A 20,364-nucleotide genomic window follows, 5' to 3' on the forward strand; every position below is an offset into this window, starting at 1 on the left:
AAATCTAACTAACAACTCACAAAACCCACTCCAGTGTTCTTGCCTGGAGAATCCCAGGGATGGGGGAGCCTGGTGCGCTGCCGTCTATGGGGTCACACAGAGTCGGACACGACTGAAGCGACTTAGCAGCAGCAGCAGCAACGACTCACAAACCTTTATAAACAATGCCTAGGATGTTCTGTGATATTAAAATTATTCTACTGGAAATATACAGAACAGATATCAAGTATTCTCTATACAGCATTTAAACCCACTTCCAAAGGCAGAATCAACACTTGATTACAGTCAATAGCATGTTCTGGATCCCCAGGAAAAGTCCATTAATTGTCTGTCCTCCCAGAATAACATCAAGCAGTAGTTGGGGACTTTGACATCTCCAAATACAGTATTAAATGCTACTAAATACAAGGTATTAAGTGCTACTAACAGGGAAGATATTACAAACTGAAATCTTTAACAGATAACATTAACCAAAATATTCCTATAGGCAAATTATTGCATATGAAATATGTAACTTTTCTGAATAACCAAGGCTTCTAAATGTCTTAGACTGATACGATGGCAGTATAACTTGCTTTTAAAATGTATAAATGTATAATAGTATTAGAAACGCTGCTGCTGCTGCTGCTGCTAGGTCACTTCAGTAGTGTCTGACTCTGTGCGACCCCATAGACGGCAGCCCACCAGGCTCCCCTGTCCCTGGCATTCTCCAGGCTAGAACACTGGAGTGGGTTGCCATTTCCTTCTCCAATGCATGAAAGTGAAAAGTGAAAGTGAAGTCGCTCAGTCGTGTCTAACTCTTTGCAACCCCATGGGCTGCAGCCTACCAGGCTCCTCTGTCCATGGGATTTTCCAGGCAAGAATACTGGAGTGGGGTGCCAATTGCCTTCTCCGAGAAATGCCACTATAGAAGCCTAAATACAATCTCTGCCTAAGGTCTCCCCCACCTCCATCCCTATTTTACAACTGATTATACATATACTCCAGTGATAATTCGGAGAAGGCAATGGCACCCCACTCCAGTACTCTTGCCTGGAAAATCTCATGGATGGAGGAGCCTGGTAGGCTGCAGTCCATGGGGTCGCTAAGAGTTGGACACAACTGAGCGACTTCACTTTCACTTTTCACTTTCAGGCATTGGAGAAGGAAATGGCAACCCACTCCAGTGCTCTTGCCTGGAGAATCCCAGGGACGGGGGAGCCTGGTGGGCTGCCGTCTATGGGGTCGCACAGAGTCGGACGCGACTGAAGTGACTTAGTAGTAGTAGCCAGTGATAATTATTCGTTATTTATTTTGGGAATGGTCTATTTATAATCTCAGAAGTTTCCTGAGGGCAATAATCAAGTCTTTTACACTTTCTGTATGTGTGTTAGTCACTCAGTTGTGTCTGACTCTTTGCGACCCCATGGACTGTAGCCTGCCAGGCCCCTCTGTCCATGGGATTCTCCAGGCAAGAATACTGGAGTGGGTTGCTATGCTGGTCTCCCTGGGATCTTCCCGACCCAGGGATCGAACCTACGTCTCCTGCATGGCAGGCAGATTCTTTACCCTCTTGAGCCACCAAGGAAGCCCCTTTACATTTTCTAGCATGTCTTATGTGCCCATCAAGTCTTTAATAAACAATCTGTTGACAAAGTACCATTTCTAGAATGCTATATTCTAAATTCCACGTCTTAGGAAGGGAAGCCCATGCTTTCAGGGGCCTGGACATGGGCTAAGCATTCTTCACTGAGTATTAACAATTATTCCCTACAGCCAGTGAGCGACAGTATCACTCAGGAATCTGTTTTTACAGGTTAACTTACTCTTGAGGGGGAAAAAAAATCTCCTAATTCTATTCTTTGAAAATATTTTACATATTCTTGTTTACTATTTTAGCATTTAATAATACCAGGTGGCTATAACATTCTCTTCACTAGCTGAAGATTCTTACTAGAGAGGATTATCTAAACTGGAAGAAATCCACAACATGAATCTCAACAAATATCACCAAAAAGGACCACATACTCATTTTATTTGATATATTTCTAGAAAAAAAGAATCGTTTTCCACATCATAGAAGGGAAAAAGGAGCTAAGCAGTTGAAATGCACGTGTAATCAGGTTAAGAAAACTGTATTCACTAGAAATCTTTTTAGGAAAGGTACCATTTTGGGTGGGAGAAACTCCTTTAAAATTAATTTGCTGTAGAAGGTGAGCCTTGAGAGACCAGAGTAAGAGAATTGCTTCATGGGAGAAAGCAAAAGATTTCCCTGGTTAGTGGGAACACAGTGCTGGAGTAAGGTAAAGATGAAAAAAATGAGTGGTACATTTCAGACAGTGAAAGGCCTCATTCTGCATAATGTGGACTCTACCCTAAGACACTCCATTTTTGGTGAAACTACTAGCTCCATATAAAGCTTAGGAGTTTGTGGATTTTTTGGTGTGGAAATCACTGATGAGGCAGGATTTGATGTCTAAGACACAAGAATGGAACAGAAGCGGGTCATGAATTGGGAAAGTGTAGCAACTCAGAACCTCTAAGGGAAGGAGAGGGTACCACACGAACATCCAGTTACACAGAGGGAAGCACATAATCTACCCAAATACCAGCAGGAAAAGATGAGAATAAAACAAAAGCTCTTCTAAGTACTTCACTAACATTCTCTCTCAATCTCCACAGCAATCCTGTTGAGGTAGATGGTCTAGTTTTTCAGAGGAAATCTCCAACATTCAGAGATTGTTTTAAAGTAAGGCGCAATCTAGTGAGTGCCAGAATTGGGGCTTAAACTTAAGTCTTTCTGTGCCCAAAGCCCACACTCTTAGCCACTACTCTACACTCTTACACTTCTCACTTTAGTTCCAGATGGCTCGGATGTAAAACTGATTTTTCTCAAAGATTGCAAATGGGAGTTGGGGGAACCAGCTGAAGAAAAATGCCCCTCAACAAAGTGACTAGTCTTTGGAAGGAAAATACAAATGAGGTCACATCACACACTAGTGTGTTAAATCAGAATAAATTATTCCCTACCATAGACACACTCAGCTCCATTTAATTTGAAGCTTGCCGGCACTTTGAGGTTGAGAAAGCAGACGCCAAACACGTCCATCCTATTCCTATGCACAACTCCAAAATCCAGAAAGCTCTAAAAGCTAAAAAATGTCCATATGCTTTCATGTCAAAACTCAGTTGACAGTAGAACTTGGCCTGAACTGATGTGAAGCTATATATAGGCTTTACTTATCTTACTGAGAGTGAATACTCTTGCTTTCCTCAGAAATATTAATGCACGTGACTACGGGTTCTATGACAAACCCCTGAGGCATTATATAACATACAGAGAAAGCATCTCTAAAATCTGAAAAATTCTGAATTCCAAAATTTATCTAGCCAAAAATTTAGGACTCTCTATGAACCTGTATTTCAAAGTATTTAAAAAGCGACTTAAAAAGAATGAGTAGATAAGAGATACTCAATCTTTAGGATTTCACAGACCAATCAATTTTTACAAGTATTTCGAGGACAACATAAGATTATAATTTGTTTTATCTAAATAAGGGTGATAGAAAACATCCTTGAAAAGTGAAAGTGAAAGTCTCTCAGTTGTGTCTGACTCTTTGCGACCCCACGGACTATATGCTGCTGCTGCTGCTACTGCTGTTACTGCTTCTAAGCTGCTTCAGTCGTGTCCGACTCTGTGCGACCCCATAGATGGCAGCCCACCAGGCTTCCCCATCCCTGGGATTCTCCAGGCAAGAACACTGGAGTGGGTTGCCATTTCCTTCTCCAATGCATGAAAGTGAAAAGTGAACGTGAAGTTGCTCAGTAGTGTCTGACTCTTCGCAACCCCATGGACTGCAGCCTACCAGGCTCCTCCGTCCATGGGATTTTCCAGGCAAGAGTACTGGAGTGGGGTGCCATCGCCTTCTCCGCATGGACTGTATAGTCCATGGAATTCTCCAGGCCAGAATACTGGAGTGGGTAGCCTATCCCTTCTCCAGCAGATCTTCCCGACCCAGGGTCTCCTGCATTGCAGGTGGATTCTTTACCAACTGAGCTATGAGGGAAGCCCAGAAAACATCCTTATCAACATAATTTTATAAAAGGATATTTTAAACACCACAAAATATAAAAAGGCCTTAATTTAAGGCAAAAACTCCTAATTCTTTGTATTGAATAAATGTAATTTTATAAAAAACACTATATAGTCCTAACTTTATTTTACCACCTGCCCGACTGCTAAGTTGCATCAGTCATGTCTATCTCTTTGCGACCCCATGGACTGTAGCCCGCCAGGCTCCTCTGTCTGTGGGATTTTCCAGGCAAGAATACTCTAGCGGGTTGCCATGCCCTCCTTCAGGGGATCTTCCCGACTCAGGGATAGGACCCTCATTTCTGTCTCCTGCATTGGGAGGTGGGTTCTTTACCACTAGCGCAAGCTGGGAAGCCCTTTACTTTAGCACTGCTGGTGAAAATTCACCCAGGACCAGCACTGGTGTAGCCTGAGGCATAGAGTCCATCTGGCTACACAAGATTTCTTCAGGAACTTGTTAAAAATGCAGCCCCCAGGCTGCATTCTATCAGCTCGAGATTCAGAAGGTCTCTGGGTGGGGCCCACAAATATACTGCACATTAGAGAGCCAGTGGGTTGTTTCTGATGCGCAGCAAGCTTCAGAAGCATTGGCCTGACCTGTAGGATCTAGTTCTACTCTCCTTTTCCTCCTCCTAATTCTCCTCTGTGGGGGTGGGAGGAAAACAAGAACGTTTCCAAGTAGGGAGTCTGTCCCACCCACTGTCTGTAATACCAGTTGTTCCTCCAGCAGTCAATGAGGGACCAGCTGGTCAACTTGACAGCTAAGGGTGTCAGCAGTGGAACAACAGAAACGAGGTAGCAGACAAGTGAGAAAAACCTGTTGAAGCAAAACTCCTTGAGGAAAAGGTGTGGCTTCCAGAGTTGATGCCTAAATTCAGAACAAGTATCTTTCTCTTTAGCTAAAATAATAACCGTAATTTAAAATATATATATATATATTTTATATATGTATGTGTGTGTGTGTGTGTAGATGTGTGCATATATCTATCTATTCCTTCATAGCTGTCTCCTGCACCCAGCTTCTATGCCAGGTCTATGATTTTGGCCTTCATTTTTTATCTTCAGAAAGATTATGAAAATTACTAGTATTACCTCAAACAATGTAATGCCGAACCACTTTAAAAAAAAATCCATAAAATGCTTGATGATTTATGAAGCAGATGATATTCTCCAACATATAAAATAATTCCAGTGAGTTTTCTTTTTCAAAAATAGTTTTTCTTATTCTCTTAAATGACTGTTTAAAAAATTTTAAGAATAAATATAGCTGATATCTTTAAAAACACACAAAACTTTCATTTTAATAAGCACTCAAAGCACTTTCCCAGTTAAAACAAACATCAGCCCTTCTAAAGCAAGGCTAAATGTTAAGTGGGGAATATAGAAGAGACATAAAAATAACCCCCATTCTTATGGATTAATCACTTAATCCTATTTGACCAGAATCCCCTGGTCTCTAAGCTTTGCAAATGAAATAAAATTTCTCACTTGATATTTGGCTAGGATTTCCAATCATGAAACATGAATTGTGTCATATCCCTATATACTGCTCATTTCCTGAACTCAGACACTGTGCTTAGCAGAAGCAGTTGAGTCTTTCATGATCTGCTCCCTAACCTCCTCACTTGTTACACTCCCAGACTAAATTCAGCTTTCTTCTAGAACCAGATTTCTAGAATTTACAATTAGTATACAGCAATGTACCAGCAAATTTGGAAAACTCAGCAGTGGCCACAGGACTGGAAAAGGTCAGTTTTCATTCCAATCCCAAAGAAAGGCAATGCCAAAGAATGCTCAAACTACTGCACAACTGCACTCATCTCACATGCTAGTAAAGTAATGCTCAAAATTCTCCAAGCCAGGCTTCAGCAATACGTGAACCGTGAACTTGCTGATGTTCAAGCTGGTTTTAGAAAAGGCAGAGGAACCAGAGATCAAATTGCCAACATCTGCTAGATCATGGAAAAAGCAAGAGAGTTCCAGAAAAACATCTATTTCTGCTTTATTGACTATGCCAAAGCCTTTGACTGTGTGGATCACAATGAACTGTGGGAAATTCTGAAAGAGATGGGAATACCAGACCACCTGACCTGCCTCTTGAGAAATCTGTATGCAGGTCAGGAAGCAACAGTTAGAACTGGACATGGAGCAACAGACTGGTTCCAAATAGGAAAAGGAGTATGTCAAGGCTGTACATTTTCACCCTGCTTATTTAACTTATATGCAGAGTACATCATGAGAAATGCTGGACTGGAAGAAACACAAGCTGGAATCAAGATTGCAGGGAGAAATATCAATAACCTCAGATATGCAGATGACACCACCCTTATGGCAAAAAGTGAAGAGGAACTAAAAAGCCTCTTGATGAAAGTGAAAGTGGAGAGTGAAAAAGTTGGCTTAAAGCTCAACATTCAGAAAATGAAGATCATGGCATCCGGTCCCATCACTTCATGGGAAATAGATGGGGAAACAGTGGAAACAGTGGACTTCATTTTTCTGGGCTCCAAAATCACTGCAGATGGTGACTGCAGCCATGAAATTAAAAGATGCTTACTCCTTGGAAGGAAAGTTATGACCAACCTAGATAGCATATTGAAAAGCAGAGACATTACTTTGCCAACAAAGGTCTGTCTAGTCAAGGCTATGGTTTTTCCAGTGGTCATGTATGGATGTGAGAGTTGGACTGTGAAGAAGGCTGAGTGCTGAAGAATTGATGCTTTTGAACTGTGGTGTTGGAGAAGACTCTTGAGAGTCCCTTGGACTGCAAGGAGATCCAACCAGTCTATTCTGAAGGAGATCAGCCCTGGGATTTCTTTGGAAGGAATGATGCTAAAGCTGAAACTCCAGTACTTTGGCCACCTCATGCAAGGAGTTGACTCATTGGAAAAGACTCTGATGTTGGGAGGGATTGGAGGCAGGAGGAGAAGGGGACGACAGAGGATGAGATGGCTGGATGGCATCACTGACTCGATGGATGTGAGTCTGAGTGAACTCCGGGAGCTGGTGATGGACAGGGAGGCCTGGCGTGCTGCGATTCATGGGGTTGCAAAGAGTCAGACACGACTGAGCAACTGAACTGATACAGCAATGGTTCTCAAAATTTAGTCCCTGGCCCACCAGCATCAGTATCACCTGGGAACTTGTTAGAAATGCAAATTACCAGGCCCCAGCCTGCTGTTGCTGCTGCTAAGTCAGTTCAGTCGCGTCCGACTCTGTGCGACCCCATAGACGGCAGCCCACCAGGCAATCCACTCCAGTATTCTGGCCTGGAGAATTCCACGGACTGTATAGTCCATGGGGTCGCAAAGAGTCGGACATGACTGAGCAACTTTCACTTATGGATACCAAGGACGGAAGGAGAGCGGGATAAAGTGATAGATTGGGACTGACATATATACACTACTATATATAAAGTGCACTTCCCAGGTGGCGCTATTGGTACAGAACTCGCCTGCCAATGCAGGAGACTCAAGAGATGCAGGTTTGATCCCTGAATTGGGAAGATCCCCTGGAGGAGGGCATGGCAGCCCACTGCAAGCCTGGAGGATCCCAGGGACAGAGGAGCCTGGTGGGCTACAGTCCATAGGGTCGCAGAGTCGGACTCGGCTGAAGCAACTTAGCATGCGTACACATGTATGAAATAGATAACTAATGAGAACCTACTGTATGGTCCAGGGAACTCTACTCAATGCTTTGTGGTGACCTAAATGGGAAGGAAACCCAAATAAGAGGGGATATATGTGTATGTATAGCTGATTCCCTTTGTTGTACAGGAGAAACTAAACAACATTCTAAAGCAATTGTACTCCATTAAAAAAAAAAAAACTAATTCCATAAGCATGCCAGAAATATTTTAACTAACAAATATCATGGGCTCTAGATTGAACAACCAGGGAATAGTGAGTCAGTATGTGAAAAACTTGTTAATTTTCAAACTAGCAGACTTCACTGAAAATTAATTTAAATGTGTTATGAGGTTGGAGCCCTAGCAATATTCACATACCTTTTGATGAACTCAGCCTTATTCATGTTATTTGGAAAATTTAATGCTCTTTGTGTTCTATAAGTTAAGAATGTCTTAAATATACTTTCAGAGACAATATTTTTAAAATATTTTCCATGCTACAAACATATAATTTCAAATAAAACAGGATCAAATAAAATTAAGCAAATTATTTAAAAATAAAGCAAGACAAGAAAGTTATGATCAAATAGGGTTCAGCCCAGAAATGCAAGGGTGGTCTAAAATTAAAAAAATTGAAAAAAACACAAACCTCTACCTAAGCATTTCAACAACTGAAGAAAAACAGATATTATAATTCTACTTTTGGAAAGGTTTATATGCATAAAAAGATCTAAAAAGCAAAAAATAGAATGTTTTTGGTGGCAAAATTAAAGATTTTTTCCTTTTATTTTGCATTCTGAATTATTACTTAAAAGTGTGGTTTTATAATCAGGGGCAAATGTTATTTTCTTTTTCTTATTTTTTCTAATGTATGTATGTGCCATATAAACTAGAGGGCTTAAATTTCCTGCCTCTTGAGGTAGCTCAGACCACTTTGGGAATGTGCACTATACAAAACTGCCCTATCTTCGTTTTTTTTAAAGGTCCTCCTATAGTGACACAGAAAAAAAAAAACAATTAGGTAAGTTTAAAAATGTTAGAAATGTAAACACAATTAAAAATAATACATATGCATATGTAAAAATACAAGTGAATATGAAAAAAAAGCAATTGAAGCAATGGGGACTGCCATTTGGCAGTTTCAATATTTTTTTAAATATACAAAACTGAGTAAACAAGAAAAATAAAGCTGCCAAATCCTTCCTGGGGCCTCTCTTCTAATCTTTCCCACTATACTAATACTATGTATTCACCTGATACTAAAGAGATGGGCAGCAGCTCAGATCCCTTTTTCTCCTCACTCCATTTCATTCATTCATTCATTTCTTCACTCATTTTTTGGAAAAGGTAATACAAATATATGATTCAGAAAAATGTTATAATATACATATATGGGCTTCCCAGGTGGTAGTGATAAAGAACCTGCCTGCCAATGAAGGAGACATAAGAGACATGGGTTTGATCTCTAGGTCGGGAAGGTGCCCTGGAGGAGGGCATGGCAACCCACTGCAGTAGTCTTGCCTGGAGAATCCCACTGACAGAGGAGCCTGGTGGGCTATAGTCCACAGGGTCGCAAAGAGACAGAACTGAAGCAGCTCAGCATGCATGCATATATAAAGGCATATATAGTGAAATCTGATCCCTACTTCTGTTTCTTTCATTGGTTTCTTATATATCATTTCAGAATTTCTTTTTGCAAATTATAAGCAATGTATATTCTTATTCTACCCTTGTTTTTCTCTTCCTCATTCTTTTTACAGCTATACAATATTCCATGGTTTTGGATGTATCAAGGTTTACTTAACTAGCTCCTGTTGATACACTGGAGTTATCCTTTTCATGCTACTACAAACAATACCAAGCATAACTATGTAAATACATTAAGTTCATTTCTGAATGTGTCTTTCATGATGCTTCTGAAGTGGTGCAGGATATTAGATTACTGCAAGGTGGCACATTTCACCAGGCTGAGAAGTCAGCTCCTGTTCTCATTATACATAGCAATATGTAGCAAAAGACTTAACAATTCCTTGAACCAAGCAAATGTACTCTTAGGGGACCTAGAAAAATAAAGTGACCGCAACAAAACACCCAAGATAAACCTGTTACTATTAAATAATGCATATGCACAAACAAATATGCATAGAAAGTATACAACCATCAAAATGTTAACCATTGTCTCAATATGGTAGATTCATGAAGTGCTTTGTAGCTTTTCCCTGCTTTTGCCTCTCAATACTTTTCAATTTTACTGTAGCGAATAAGTACTATTTTTATAATATAAAATTAAAGACTAAAAATGTTAATGAAAATTAAACTGGATGCATTTATTCAGTCTGTCTTTTATTTGTATACCACTTCAGAGTTCATAAAGTGTTTATATGCATCATTTAATTATTATATTACCCCTATGTATTTTCACTTTGTCAAAATGGGAAAGGAAAAAAAGTGTAAAAAGAGGCTACAGATGGTGAGGCAGCTGTTTCCCAAGGTCATTCAGATAGAAAGTTGGCAGAGACAAATCTCAAACATAGATCTGACTTCAAATTCATATCAAAAGCATGATCATTGCTTTCTTAGTTTTAACAATACCTTGGGAGTTAAATCATAATCAGAATTTGACAAATGAATTAAAATTATGCAGCAAGGTCATTAATTAATTCTCATATAATCAAATCTTATTGAAAAGAAAACACTGGCAATCAACTCCTGAAATTCCAGACTCAGAAAACGGTGTGGATTTTCAGTATGCTCTTAAAATGCCCTACTGGCAAAATGTATGTCTAATATGGCCTAAAATGAATGCAAAATAAAAGCAGCATTCTCTCAAGGTGGAAGAGTACCACTCTAAGGCGGCCTCTGCCTCTGCCTCCACCACTGACTCCTGCTCTGGTTCTGTATCTTCCCAGGGTGTGTCTGATCACCTTATAAAACTTCAAAATATGAACAAGCCATACTTTTCAAGGGAGGAGATGATCATATAATAATTATTTATTAAATTTGGGACATATTGACCAAGATGATAATAACTTGGCTAGAATGTATTCTTTCTCTCCAAATATCTCTCCTTCCTCTCCTTCTTATCTATGAGATTATAGAATTATACATTATTTTACAGTGGACATGGAGACTACCGATAAATCTTGGTTTGTTAAAAATACATTTTAATTCATCATTCCTCAAATTCTGTCTCATATAATTCTGTTCCAAAAGATGTTTAGGTATGCTGTGGGGGGTGGGTTGAATACAATACTTTGGAGAGCCATTAAGGATGTTAATATAATAAAGACTTTAGAGATGCCCTGCATTTCAGAAAACTTTAACCCAGTTTATTTTGACACAAAATTCTACTATGGCATAATTATTCACTTCTTATGCTCACAGACACTGCCTGAACAAATGTAACTATTAACTGAATGCCCAAAACAGATATAGCAAAAAGGGATAATTCTTAAATCTTTCCTACCACTAATTGTCTTCACAAAGTCCCTATTTTTGGTCTAGTGCACTCCACCAAGGCACAGCTCAAAAGCCACCTCACTTGAGAAATCTTCCTCCAGCGTTTCATATTATGAAATACTCCTTTCTCCTGGTTCAGATAGCACTTTATTCCCATCTCTATTACCTCACTTACACAATAAATCATTTATCTGTCTCCTTGCTAGCTTTTTAGCCTCTTGAGAGTAAGTTTGATTACATTTTCAGTACCTTGAACAGTGCATACACATAATGACCTTCATGATGAATTCACTACAGTGTAAAAGTTCCCCAAAGTCAATATTTGTATTTCTAAACTGTTGATACTCTGCCAACAACCTGAGGATATTATACTTTCTCCCTAAAATTTGCATCTGTTACTGAGCAGCTATGATCATAAGTTAATTCAGTTGTGACATGCCTTCCGACCAAGCCCAATGATTTTGATTTTTGTTTGTTGTTTTAATCTGCTAGGAGTATATAATAAACTTCATTATCTTTTTATATCTCTGTGTCTTTGCAACTGCTAGTCCCTATTTGGAATGCTGTCTCAAGGTTTTATTCATCTAGAAAACCTTCCTACTCATTCTTTAAGAACCAGCTTAAACAATATTTTCTCTGGGAAGCTTTCCTATCCTTCCATCCTTTCAGGAAGAGTTAAGGAATTCCTTAAGTCAGACATTTGTGCATTTATTACCATGCCTCAGGCACAGAACTAAGTGCCAAAGATAGAGGATGAAGATGTTAACCCTCCCTCATGGAGAATAGTCATATAAGAAGCCAGCCATATAAGCAAATAACCACACTATAATAATGTCAAATGCAACATCAAAAGGAAGATCTATGCAATATTTGACATGTAACAATTACTTTGTTAGGTGCTTTATTAAACACTGTCTATGATCATGGGATTTGAATAGGACAGTATTTGAATAGACAAGTATTTGAATAGGACAGAAGTCCATGAAGCTCTAAGGACCATTCTATACTCAGTTGTTTTCTGAAGAAATTGTCACCAAGGGGTTCTTTCTGTATATGCTTCAGTCTGTGTCATAGATAATACATGAAACCAATCCACTTCTTTGGCTATAAACTCTTGGACCAAACTCAGAACTCTAAGGACAATCTACAGGCTGAACGTGAGGAAGATCACTTAGGACATGGCTTGGTTCAAAATTTTGCTGGATAGGAGTCCTCCATTTTGGAAGGTGACAAAACAATCAATCAGATACTCTCTCTTAGGAAACACAAATGTTGAGTGAACAAAACAAAGGAAAGTAGGTCTTCAGAGCTTAAATCCTAAACCTATCCTAAGGTTCTGAGAGCACTAGCGCCAACAGACAATATGGTGGTTAAGATGATATTCCATTCTAGTTTACTTTAAACCCTCAGCATCAAAAGTAATATGTGTGTGTCTCTTCCTCTCTACCAACAAGGGCCTAGCACATCAGATCACCACTTCTGAAATCAGGAAACAGGCTTTAAAAGTTCAACAGCTTGACCAAAGTCACTCAGGTGGTAGGTGGCAAATGCAGAAATTAAAGACCAGATCAATCTGATCCTTCTATAATATCCTACCAGCTATATGAGTAAACAGCCTCAAAATCAACTAATGACAAGTAGAGAGGCTCAAAAGGAAGAGTATATGCATGGGGTAGAACAGAAATGTAGTGGAAATCAGTATGTTAAGAGGATGTGAAATGGGAGGGGCCCCACAGGGCTTTATCTTGGTCAAATTAATCTCTAATTCCAAACTAGACCTCTCTCCTGAGCTCCAGACTGTTAGCTGTCTGTCTTTGTTATTCAAATAGAGCATCTACAAGGGCAGCACCACACCACAGTCTAAAACAGTGCTTGGCTTACAGTAAGTGCTTAATAAATATTTGTTGAATAAATGAATAAGAGAATGAATTCTCAAAGCAGTTAAAGGCACATTCTACAGTGAGTTGCAGGGAGGGTTACTCTGAAATAGATTCCAGGGCTCATTTGCAAGTACACTGGATCCTCATTATTTGTAGATCCTGTATTTGCGAATTTGCTGCTGCTAAGTCACTTCAGTCGTGTCCGACTCTGTGCAACCCCATAGATGGCAGCCCACCAGGATTCCCCGTCCCAGGGATTCTCCAGGCAAGAACACTGGAGTGGGTTGCCATTTCCTTCTCCAATGCATGAAAGTGAAAAGTGAAAGTGAAGTCACTCAGTCGTGTCCGACTCTTCGCAACCCCACGGACTCCAGCCCACCAGGCTCCTCCGCCCATGGGATTTTCCAGGCAAGAGTACTGGAGTGGGGTGCCATTGCCTTCTCTATTTTCGAATCTGCCTACTTGGCTAAAATTTACTTGTAACCCCTAAATCAACACTGATGGTGCTTTGGCAGTCATTCATGGACATGCACAGAGTGGCAAAAATTTTGAGTCACTCCTGAGCACGTTCCCAGATAAGGTCAAACTAGGCAGTGCTCTGCTTTTTAGTTTCAGCTTTTGTGGGGATGATACAGGACGCAGGTCAGTAGGGGGCAGTGCAGTGCAGTGGTAGGGGGGTGGGCAGGGTTTCTGAACTCTGGCACCTGTTAGGGGTTGGCCTCAGGCAAGTCACTTAACACTTCTGTACCTCATTTTCTCTTCTGTAAAATAAAGAAATAGAATCTACCAGAATGAGTTGTATTTAGGAAAAGATTAAAATCTATGTGAGATATGAACATACTTCCTAGGAGCAATCGTTCAGTATTCACTAATTTAGTGCTCTGTGTGATTTTATATATTCTCATGAATAGTGAGAATCAACTGTAATTATTTATAATGAGATAACAAAAAATACAGATAACAATTATTTGAATGGAGAGGAGGCAGTGTGAGGCTTCAGTAAGATTTTCAAGTAGGACCTCACCAGGCACAGAAGGTACGGAAAAGTCTTTTAAGAGAGAACAGTACCTACAGAGAAAAGCCCAGGTATGTGAAATAAGCAGGTAGTTTGGGAAAAGGCACTTCAGAAAGTCCATAGCAGTGGGACATGAGGCCAGAACACCGTACCACAGTGCTTCTCTATGCCCTGTACACATCTTCCACTATGGAACCTCTCCCTCTGCATTTAATTCTTGGTTTCCAGGTCTCTCTTCCACCAAACTATGAGCTCCTTAAAGGCAAGGGTCTCTGAAAAAATCATAGTTATGGCTCTAAATTTGCAAAGGAGTAACTACTAAGCACAAATACATCTGAAAAGACGGTACAAAAAGTTTGGTTTTCAACTGCAGCCTTATACCAACTCACAATAGTGTAATAACCAATTCATAGATTTGTAATTTGTCTAGGACTTTTATTTGATGATTGCTAATAATTCTGTCATAATTTTGTTGCTGTTGTTCTAGACATCTAGGCATTTATTACAGCAGTTTTAAGATTTTCCTCTTTTCAGTGTGATTTTCCATATTAACAGGGCTCAAACATATGGTTTGAGCATTAGACAATGCTGCCTCTTCAGATTAAAGACTCCTTTTAATTCTATTAGACTTACTTCTCTATATATAAGATACAGTTTTACCATAGTAAAATACAAGGTATTTGTGACATATGTCACAAATAAGGAAAACAACACGAATTTCTCACAAAGGCTTGTAAAATTCTGGCTAAAACACAGCAGGCACCATGTTGAACTCACTGCTTACATTTCCCCACTAAGAGCTAGGAAAAATAACTTCAATTTGTGTAAAGTCATGCAATGAAGCATGGTTTGAATCTACAAGGCTTTGGACACCTGTATTTTCTTTCTTCCTCCCTTCCCCCACGCACACAGGATAAAAGACCCATCCGGCTCATCCGCATACTTCAATTTCATCCATCCCCTCAAACAAAATCCTCACTGTCCAACATTCAAATTAATATTTTCAAAACCCTGAAGTCTCAGTCAAAACTGAATATGATAGGTTACTTTTTCCCCATAAAAATTCTTGGCATATTTTATTTAGGCACAACATAGTTTGTACTTTATCTAGAAACATATGGCTAGAACCACCACTAATGAAACCCAAACTGATACGTTATGAAAGTGATACCTTACAAAATGCTGTTTTTAAAGAGATTAATGCTATATTATCCAAATCACAGTGCCATACAGCTAAAATATGTCCTATATTTTACGACAAAGTAGGGTGGTCAAGCCATTACTTATACTGCAAATTCTCCGACACTCCAGTTAAGCTGTTTCAAGTATAACCCAATTCTATTTAAATAAAAAAATAATAATACATTTAAAACTTTCTTGCTGCCAGTAAACCCTTCTCATTTGCGTTTTCAAAAATGATCACCAAACAACTATAATGGGACAGATTCCAAAAAGGATATAATGATCAAGTGCCATTTTCAGGAAGGCAAAAAGCGGCTACCATTAACAAAACTGATTAAAGTCCCCAACCTTCAAAAGCTCCCCGTACTGTATATTCCGCGTCTCTTGGGTTCACCTTCCAGCTGCTTGGTAGGGGCAAATGTTAGTTTCTATGAGAGATGAGGACGAAATTTAGGGGGTGGGAGGGATCAAAGGGCAGACTCGCTGAAGGGAAGGATGAAGAGAAGTGGCCAAGGTCCCTAACTCACTAGAGGTATCAACAATGAAGGCTAGAATAACGCGGGAAGCGGAGAGTGTTTAAGAAATGCAAATAAGGCGAGGGGTCGGGGGGTGGTGGTTGCCGGGGGGGGGGGGGGGGGGTCCCGCGAATGGGGGAGGGGCGAGATGCGCAGCTCCTCCACCTTCCCATCTCCGCGAGAAGGACGGCAGGAGGCAGCACTGGTCAGTTTGCCTAGCAGTGTGGCACGCACTCGGGCACTGAAGGGACACGCAAGCCAGAGACTTCAGTTCGACTATTAGAAGGGGACTGGGGGGTGGGGCAGGGGTCAGGGGAGTTGAGGGCGGGGTTAGAATAGCGCGCGGGTGCGGGGAGAAAGGGACCACAGACCGCCCAGCGCCCCCGAGGGGCAGGGGCTGACCCCCGCGGTCCCCCTTCTCGTCGAGAGCCGCGATGTGGGACCTGTCGGCTTACCGTCCCCACAGGAGCTCGGGCAGGCGGGCACCGTCCCTCACAGCCCCGATGGCAGCGCAAAGGGAGGCGTAGGGGCCCCCAGAGCCGGGAGAGTGGCGCTTCCCGTGGGTTCTCTCTCCGGCAACCCGGGGCGCGAGCCCACCTGCGTTAACTAGAAGCCCCTCCTCCGGACCGTCCTCCTCTACTCTTTCGAGAATCTCAGCCGTCGCCGCAGAGGTCGCCGTCGCCAGAACAGTCTCGGTCCCTAGTACCAAAGCGTGAGCCACAGAACCGGGGGAGCGCCTCTACCCCTAGTCAGGTTACCTCTTACTGCACACTGGCTTCTCACCCCGCCCCCGAACCCAAGCCATTGGTTGCTGGGCACCGCCCCATTTGTCTATTGGGCAAAAGAGGATGCCGCTCAGTCACCTAGAAGGGCACGTGTGCTGGTTATTGGCCTAAATGTGAAGCAGTGCCCGCCCACTCCCTCAGAAATTTCAGCTTCTGATTGGTGTTAATGTCTGTCTTTTCGCTCCCTTCGTTCTTTCCCTCCCGGTGGAGCGTCTCCTTGCGAGAGGCACCAGCTCTGATAGGTTGAATGGACGCTATGCTTTTCCCGGATAAGGCATTGGGCCAAGGATCCGTCCGGCCCCACGTGGGGGAGGAGCCCAAGGCCCAGCATCTCTGGGTTTGTTTACACAGGCTCCTGCTCCCGTTTCCTTCCATTGGCTAAAACAGCAGCCACTTCTACCGGGTTGTGCCACTCAGCCTAGCGCGGGGAGGTGGGGGTGGGGAGTGGGGAACGGGGCCTGGAGGCGGGCTTCCCTGGGATTTCCCCAGCTGTCAATTACCGAGAGGTTCTTTGAGCAAGGCTGGCTGGACCCTGATGTAGCCCTCCGTTGAAAAAAGTTTGGGAACTTGGGCTTTTTGGAAGGGCTGGAGGGAAGCAGAGGGACTCTTCCATATGTCCAGAGACAAATCTAGCTTCCTGAATATTTAAAAAATAAATAAAACCTTACTATCCCCTTGGATTTACGATGTCCAGTCTTTACTTGCCAAGACTTAGAAGTTTATCCTTTCAGGGAGTGGGATTTCTTTATGGAAGTTTTTATACATCTTTGTTCCTCCCTACCTCTCATGTTAGCTGTATACATAACATAAAGTAGAGGCTAAGTAAGTGATTGATAATGATCCAAGCTCCAATCCAAGCTCTGAGTGTATGATATGGACAAGACAGTGAAGCTGCATCCGGGGTGCTTATTCTGTAGCTGAGGAAACTGACAATAAACAAGTAACAATAAATAATAAAACAGCTCAGTCAGAATGGCCATCACCAAAAAGTTTACAAACAAATTGCTGGAGAAGGTGTGAAGAAAAAGGAACCCTCCTACACTGTTGGTGGGAATGTAGATTGGTACACCCACTCTAAAGAACAATATGGAAGTTCCTTAAAAAACTAAAACTAGAGCTGCCAGGTGAACCAGCAATCCCACTCTGGTGTATATATCTGGAGAAAACAGTAATTCAAAAAGATATATGCGTCTGAATGTTCACTGCAGCACTATTTGCTATAGCCAGGACATGGAAGCAACCAAAATATCCATCAACAGATGAAAGGATAAAGAAAATATGGTACATGTATACAATGGAATATTATTCAGCCATTAAAAGGAGTGTAAATAATGCTATTTGCATCAACATGGATGGACCTAGAGATTATACTGAAATAAGTCAGAGAAAGACATATCATATGATATCACATATATGTGGAATCTAAAAAAAGGATAAAAAATAAACTTAATTACAACACAGAAACAGACTCACATACTAAATAAAAAAACTAATGGTTACCAAAGGGGAAAGGTGGATGGAGGGATAAATTAGGAGTTGGGGATTAATATGTACACAATATTATATGTAAAACAGATAATGAACAATGACCTACTTTAATCTGCTGATGGGTGGGGCTGTGCTCACTCCCTGTAGTTTGGCCTGAGGCAGCCCAGTCCTAGAATTTGCAGTCTCTATGGTAGACTATAGGCTCTATGGTAGGGATAATGGCCACCTCCTTCAGGAGGACTTAGGCCAGCACCCTGAGCCTCCCAGTACTGCTGCTGCCAGAGCCCCTGACCCTGTGGTAGTCATAGTTGACCCATGCCTCTGCTGGAGACTCCCAAACACTCACAGGCAAGTCTGGCTCAGTCTCTTGTGGGGTCACTGCTCCTTTCTCCTGGGTCCTGTTGAGCACAAGGTTTTGTTTGTGCCCTCCAAGAGTCTCTGTTTCCCAGTCCTGTGGAAGTTCTGTAATCAAATCTCACTGACCTTCAAAGTCAGATTCCCTGAGGATTCCCAGGCCCTTTGCCAAAGATTCCCATATTGGGAAGGCTGTTTTGGGGCCTAGAACTTTCACAACAGTGCGAGAACTTCTTTGCTATAATTGTTCTCCAGTTTGTAGATCACCTACCAGCAGCTCTCAGTTCAGTTCAGTTCAGTTGCTCAGTTGTGTCCAACTCTCTGTGACCCCATGGACTGTAGCATGCTAGGCTTCCCTGTCCATCACCAACTCCTGAAGCTTGCTCAAATTCATGTTCATAGAGTTGGTGATGCCATTCAACCATCTCATCCTCTGTTATTGCCTTCTCCTCCTGCTTTCACTCTTTCCCAGCATCAGGGTCTTTTCTAAGGAGTCAGCTCTTTGCATCAGGTGGCCAAAGTATTGCAGTTTCAGCTTCAGCATCAGTCCTTCCAGTGAATATTCAGGACTGATTTCCTTTAGGATTGACTGTTTTGATCTCCTTGAAGTCCAAGGGACTCTCAAGAGTCCTCTCCAACACCACAGTTCAAAAGCATCAATTCTTCAGTGCTCATCTTTCTTTATAGTCCAACTCTCACATCATACATGACTACTGTAAAAAACAGCTTTGACTAGATGGACCTTTGTTGGCAAAGTAACAAAGACGGACGGGTCATGGTGGAGAGTTCTGACAAAATGTGGTCCACTGGAGAATGGAATGGCAAACCACTTCAGTATTCTTGCCTTGAGAACCCCATGAACAGTATGAAAAGGCAAAAAGATATGACACTGAAAGATGAACTCCCCAGGTCGGTAGGTGCCCAATATGCTACTGGAGAAGAGTGGAGAAATAACTCCAGAAGAATGAAGAGATGGAGCCAAAGGAAAAACAATATCTAGTTGTGGACATGACTGATGATGGAAGTAAAGGCTGATGCTGTAAAGAACAATACTGCATAGAAACCCGGAATGTTAGGTCCATGAATCAAGGTAAATTAGAAGTGGTCAAACAGGAGATGGCAAGAGTAAACATCAACATTTTAGGAACCAGTGAACTAAAATGACTGGAATGGGTGAATTTAACTCAGATGACTGGAAGCTCTATGGTGGGGCTAATGGTGACCTCCTTCAAGAGGACTCATGCCACACGCCGCACCTCCCAGGACTGCTGCTGCCAGTGTTCATGTACTGCAGTGCTGACCCAGGCCTCTGCAGAAGACCCTCAAACACTCACAGGCAGGTCTGGCTCAGTCTTTTGTGGGCTGCAATGCTCCTTTCCCTGTGTCTTGGTGCACACAAGGTTTTTCTTTGTGCCCTCCAAGAGTCTCTGGTGGGTATGGGGCTTGATTTAAACATGATTGCACCCCTCCTACCATCTTACTGCGGCTTCTCCTTTGTCCTTGGACGGGGTATCTTTTTTTCGTGGGTTCCAACATCATCCTGTCAATGGTTGTTTAGCGGTGTTCTCACAGGGGAAGATAAGTGTACATTCTTCTACTCTGCAATCTTTCAGACATGGTATTGTACAGGGAATTCTACTCAATATTCTGTAATAACCTAAATGGGAAAAGAATTTGAAAAATTTTAAGAAGAATTTGAAAAAAATTTGAAAGAGAATAGATATACGTGAATCACTTTATTGTACACCTGAAACTAATACAACATTGTAAGTCAATTATACTCCAATATGAAAATTTTTTTAAAAAAATAATAAAATGCTATGCTTTGACTAAGCACTACAAAGAAAAATAAAGCAAGGTTAAGGGAATGGCTGTTTTAGGTTTAACAGTTTAAGAGCTGTTTGAAGAAGGAGCATTGAACAGAGACATGAATAATGTGAACAGTGGGAAGGGGGTACCATCCCCAGGGTCATTATGGGCACAACTAGA

General features: G+C 41.5%; 1 protein-coding gene across 2 annotated transcripts in view; it reads right to left on the minus strand.

The window, feature by feature from the left end:
• The window catches only part of PAIP2B (poly(A) binding protein interacting protein 2B), a 46,084-nt gene extending 29,221 nt beyond the window's left edge, over positions 1 to 16,863 (minus strand). The window contains exon 1 of one of the 2 annotated variants that reach the window (XM_086323836.1): positions 16,204 to 16,863. The gene's annotated coding sequence lies outside the window, so the exon portion shown is untranslated. The remainder of the gene's footprint in view (positions 1 to 16,203) is intronic. The other variant, XM_086323835.1, reaches the window with a different exon arrangement.
• Between the last annotated feature and the right edge of the window lie 3,501 nt (positions 16,864 to 20,364).

The sequence above is a fragment of the Bos grunniens genome, chromosome 11 (genome assembly GCF_055505025.1).
Source record: "Bos grunniens cultivar Pamir isolate PY7600 chromosome 11, Bosgru_T2T1.0, whole genome shotgun sequence".
Taxonomy (NCBI): domain Eukaryota; kingdom Metazoa; phylum Chordata; class Mammalia; order Artiodactyla; family Bovidae; genus Bos; species Bos grunniens.